General features: G+C 63.3%; 5 non-coding genes across 5 annotated transcripts; all 5 read right to left on the bottom strand.

Moving 5' to 3' along the window:
- Positions 1 to 458: 458 nt before the first annotated feature.
- On the bottom strand, positions 459 to 649 carry LOC138233967 (U2 spliceosomal RNA). Its single transcript, XR_011187707.1, has one exon. It is a non-coding gene; the product is annotated as a U2 spliceosomal RNA (small nuclear RNA).
- An 817-nt stretch (positions 650 to 1466) lies between these two features.
- Positions 1467 to 1657, bottom strand: LOC138233966 (U2 spliceosomal RNA). Its single transcript, XR_011187706.1, has one exon. It is a non-coding gene; the product is annotated as a U2 spliceosomal RNA (small nuclear RNA).
- An 817-nt stretch (positions 1658 to 2474) lies between these two features.
- Positions 2475 to 2665, bottom strand: LOC138233965 (U2 spliceosomal RNA). The gene has a single exon (XR_011187705.1). It is a non-coding gene; the product is annotated as a U2 spliceosomal RNA (small nuclear RNA).
- An 817-nt stretch (positions 2666 to 3482) lies between these two features.
- Positions 3483 to 3673, bottom strand: LOC138233964 (U2 spliceosomal RNA). Its single transcript, XR_011187704.1, has one exon. It is a non-coding gene; the product is annotated as a U2 spliceosomal RNA (small nuclear RNA).
- An 817-nt stretch (positions 3674 to 4490) lies between these two features.
- Positions 4491 to 4681, bottom strand: LOC138233963 (U2 spliceosomal RNA). Its single transcript, XR_011187703.1, has one exon. It is a non-coding gene; the product is annotated as a U2 spliceosomal RNA (small nuclear RNA).
- Positions 4682 to 5000: the final 319 nt, after the last annotated feature.

Below are 5000 nucleotides of genomic sequence, written 5' to 3'. Positions count from 1 at the left end.
CACACACACACACAGACGCGCGCGCCTGCCCGCCTGCCGGAAAAAAAGGAAGAAAAGGTGTATATACTAAGTTTTTTGGAGGGAAACCGCCCGGCTGTCGAAAGGGGCCCGCCTGCGAGGACGGGGACACACACACACACACACACACATACACACACACACACACACACACACACAAAAGCCACGCCTGCCTCCCTGGGAAAAGGCTGAAAAAACTAAGTTTTTTGGAGGGAAAACGCACGGGAGCCGAAAAGGGGGCCGGCCTGCTTGCCCAGAGAGTCGAGACGCGGGAAAGTGCACAGAGGGAGCACGGGAACGGAGACGGGGAGGGGGAGGGGGAGAGAGAGACACACAGATGGACGAGAGACGAGACCCGAGAAGAAGGAGCTCCAGTCCACCTCGCTTGCTTGCTTGCTTGCTTGCTTGCTAGCTACGTCTGTCTTTTCACCGCTGAGAGAAGGTGGTGCACCGCTCCCGGAGGCGCTGCAATACCGGGCCGATGCGTGGAGAGGACGGAGCAAGCTCCTGATCCAGCTCCCTGTTCCAAAAATCCGTTTAATATGTGGTCCCCCGATGGGGGACGTATCAGATATTAAACTGATAAGAACAGATACTACACTTGATCTTAGCCAAAAGGCCGAGAAGCGATGCCCGACGCCGGCCTTGGGCGGGCGCGCGGGCGTCCGGCTGGCGCGCAGCGGCGCAGGCCGACGCCTCGGGAGCCCGGTCCGCACGCGGCTGCCGGCCGCCCGGACTCCGCTCTCCCCCTCTCTTGCCTGCCTGCTTGCTCGCCTGCCTGCCCGCCAGTCCCGGGCGGGGGCCCTGCTCTTGGATCTCCTGTCAACGGCCCGACAACGACCGCAGCCGCAGGGGGGCGCCAGCCGGCCGGCCTCCTTAGCTTAGGCCCCTCCCACCAGCAGCAGCTGTGCCGAGCGAGCTGCAAGCGAAAGCGGACCGTCGGCACCTGCGGGCAGAGGCAAGGGGCAGCGCTCTCTCGGGAGGGACGGGGACACACACACACACAGACGCGCGCGCCTGCCCGCCTGCCGGAAAAAAAGGAAGAAAAGGTGTATATACTAAGTTTTTTGGAGGGAAACCGCCCGGCTGTCGAAAGGGGCCCGCCTGCGAGGACGGGGACACACACACACACACACACACACATACACACACACACACACACACACAAAAGCCACGCCTGCCTCCCTGGGAAAAGGCTGAAAAAACTAAGTTTTTTGGAGGGAAAACGCACGGGAGCCGAAAAGGGGGCCGGCCTGCTTGCCCAGAGAGTCGAGACGCGGGAAAGTGCACAGAGGGAGCACGGGAACGGAGACGGGGAGGGGGAGGGGGAGAGAGAGACACACAGATGGACGAGAGACGAGACCCGAGAAGAAGGAGCTCCAGTCCACCTCGCTTGCTTGCTTGCTTGCTTGCTTGCTAGCTACGTCTGTCTTTTCACCGCTGAGAGAAGGTGGTGCACCGCTCCCGGAGGCGCTGCAATACCGGGCCGATGCGTGGAGAGGACGGAGCAAGCTCCTGATCCAGCTCCCTGTTCCAAAAATCCGTTTAATATGTGGTCCCCCGATGGGGGACGTATCAGATATTAAACTGATAAGAACAGATACTACACTTGATCTTAGCCAAAAGGCCGAGAAGCGATGCCCGACGCCGGCCTTGGGCGGGCGCGCGGGCGTCCGGCTGGCGCGCAGCGGCGCAGGCCGACGCCTCGGGAGCCCGGTCCGCACGCGGCTGCCGGCCGCCCGGACTCCGCTCTCCCCCTCTCTTGCCTGCCTGCTTGCTCGCCTGCCTGCCCGCCAGTCCCGGGCGGGGGCCCTGCTCTTGGATCTCCTGTCAACGGCCCGACAACGACCGCAGCCGCAGGGGGGCGCCAGCCGGCCGGCCTCCTTAGCTTAGGCCCCTCCCACCAGCAGCAGCTGTGCCGAGCGAGCTGCAAGCGAAAGCGGACCGTCGGCACCTGCGGGCAGAGGCAAGGGGCAGCGCTCTCTCGGGAGGGACGGGGACACACACACACACAGACGCGCGCGCCTGCCCGCCTGCCGGAAAAAAAGGAAGAAAAGGTGTATATACTAAGTTTTTTGGAGGGAAACCGCCCGGCTGTCGAAAGGGGCCCGCCTGCGAGGACGGGGACACACACACACACACACACATACACACACACACACACACACACACACAAAAGCCACGCCTGCCTCCCTGGGAAAAGGCTGAAAAAACTAAGTTTTTTGGAGGGAAAACGCACGGGAGCCGAAAAGGGGGCCGGCCTGCTTGCCCAGAGAGTCGAGACGCGGGAAAGTGCACAGAGGGAGCACGGGAACGGAGACGGGGAGGGGGAGGGGGAGAGAGAGACACACAGATGGACGAGAGACGAGACCCGAGAAGAAGGAGCTCCAGTCCACCTCGCTTGCTTGCTTGCTTGCTTGCTTGCTAGCTACGTCTGTCTTTTCACCGCTGAGAGAAGGTGGTGCACCGCTCCCGGAGGCGCTGCAATACCGGGCCGATGCGTGGAGAGGACGGAGCAAGCTCCTGATCCAGCTCCCTGTTCCAAAAATCCGTTTAATATGTGGTCCCCCGATGGGGGACGTATCAGATATTAAACTGATAAGAACAGATACTACACTTGATCTTAGCCAAAAGGCCGAGAAGCGATGCCCGACGCCGGCCTTGGGCGGGCGCGCGGGCGTCCGGCTGGCGCGCAGCGGCGCAGGCCGACGCCTCGGGAGCCCGGTCCGCACGCGGCTGCCGGCCGCCCGGACTCCGCTCTCCCCCTCTCTTGCCTGCCTGCTTGCTCGCCTGCCTGCCCGCCAGTCCCGGGCGGGGGCCCTGCTCTTGGATCTCCTGTCAACGGCCCGACAACGACCGCAGCCGCAGGGGGGCGCCAGCCGGCCGGCCTCCTTAGCTTAGGCCCCTCCCACCAGCAGCAGCTGTGCCGAGCGAGCTGCAAGCGAAAGCGGACCGTCGGCACCTGCGGGCAGAGGCAAGGGGCAGCGCTCTCTCGGGAGGGACGGGGACACACACACACACAGACGCGCGCGCCTGCCCGCCTGCCGGAAAAAAAGGAAGAAAAGGTGTATATACTAAGTTTTTTGGAGGGAAACCGCCCGGCTGTCGAAAGGGGCCCGCCTGCGAGGACGGGGACACACACACACACACACACACATACACACACACACACACACACACACAAAAGCCACGCCTGCCTCCCTGGGAAAAGGCTGAAAAAACTAAGTTTTTTGGAGGGAAAACGCACGGGAGCCGAAAAGGGGGCCGGCCTGCTTGCCCAGAGAGTCGAGACGCGGGAAAGTGCACAGAGGGAGCACGGGAACGGAGACGGGGAGGGGGAGGGGGAGAGAGAGACACACAGATGGACGAGAGACGAGACCCGAGAAGAAGGAGCTCCAGTCCACCTCGCTTGCTTGCTTGCTTGCTTGCTTGCTAGCTACGTCTGTCTTTTCACCGCTGAGAGAAGGTGGTGCACCGCTCCCGGAGGCGCTGCAATACCGGGCCGATGCGTGGAGAGGACGGAGCAAGCTCCTGATCCAGCTCCCTGTTCCAAAAATCCGTTTAATATGTGGTCCCCCGATGGGGGACGTATCAGATATTAAACTGATAAGAACAGATACTACACTTGATCTTAGCCAAAAGGCCGAGAAGCGATGCCCGACGCCGGCCTTGGGCGGGCGCGCGGGCGTCCGGCTGGCGCGCAGCGGCGCAGGCCGACGCCTCGGGAGCCCGGTCCGCACGCGGCTGCCGGCCGCCCGGACTCCGCTCTCCCCCTCTCTTGCCTGCCTGCTTGCTCGCCTGCCTGCCCGCCAGTCCCGGGCGGGGGCCCTGCTCTTGGATCTCCTGTCAACGGCCCGACAACGACCGCAGCCGCAGGGGGGCGCCAGCCGGCCGGCCTCCTTAGCTTAGGCCCCTCCCACCAGCAGCAGCTGTGCCGAGCGAGCTGCAAGCGAAAGCGGACCGTCGGCACCTGCGGGCAGAGGCAAGGGGCAGCGCTCTCTCGGGAGGGACGGGGACACACACACACACAGACGCGCGCGCCTGCCCGCCTGCCGGAAAAAAAGGAAGAAAAGGTGTATATACTAAGTTTTTTGGAGGGAAACCGCCCGGCTGTCGAAAGGGGCCCGCCTGCGAGGACGGGGACACACACACACACACACACACACATACACACACACACACACACACACAAAAGCCACGCCTGCCTCCCTGGGAAAAGGCTGAAAAAACTAAGTTTTTTGGAGGGAAAACGCACGGGAGCCGAAAAGGGGGCCGGCCTGCTTGCCCAGAGAGTCGAGACGCGGGAAAGTGCACAGAGGGAGCACGGGAACGGAGACGGGGAGGGGGAGGGGGAGAGAGAGACACACAGATGGACGAGAGACGAGACCCGAGAAGAAGGAGCTCCAGTCCACCTCGCTTGCTTGCTTGCTTGCTTGCTTGCTAGCTACGTCTGTCTTTTCACCGCTGAGAGAAGGTGGTGCACCGCTCCCGGAGGCGCTGCAATACCGGGCCGATGCGTGGAGAGGACGGAGCAAGCTCCTGATCCAGCTCCCTGTTCCAAAAATCCGTTTAATATGTGGTCCCCCGATGGGGGACGTATCAGATATTAAACTGATAAGAACAGATACTACACTTGATCTTAGCCAAAAGGCCGAGAAGCGATGCCCGACGCCGGCCTTGGGCGGGCGCGCGGGCGTCCGGCTGGCGCGCAGCGGCGCAGGCCGACGCCTCGGGAGCCCGGTCCGCACGCGGCTGCCGGCCGCCCGGACTCCGCTCTCCCCCTCTCTTGCCTGCCTGCTTGCTCGCCTGCCTGCCCGCCAGTCCCGGGCGGGGGCCCTGCTCTTGGATCTCCTGTCAACGGCCCGACAACGACCGCAGCCGCAGGGGGGCGCCAGCCGGCCGGCCTCCTTAGCTTAGGCCCCTCCCACCAGCAGCAGCTGTGCCGAGCGAGCTGCAAGCGAAAGCGGACCGTCGGCACCTGC

The sequence above is a fragment of the Lepisosteus oculatus genome, unplaced genomic scaffold, assembly GCF_040954835.1.
Source record: "Lepisosteus oculatus isolate fLepOcu1 unplaced genomic scaffold, fLepOcu1.hap2 HAP2_SCAFFOLD_702, whole genome shotgun sequence".
Lineage (NCBI taxonomy): Eukaryota > Metazoa > Chordata > Actinopteri > Semionotiformes > Lepisosteidae > Lepisosteus > Lepisosteus oculatus.
This window is presented reverse-complemented; position numbering and strand designations above follow the sequence as displayed.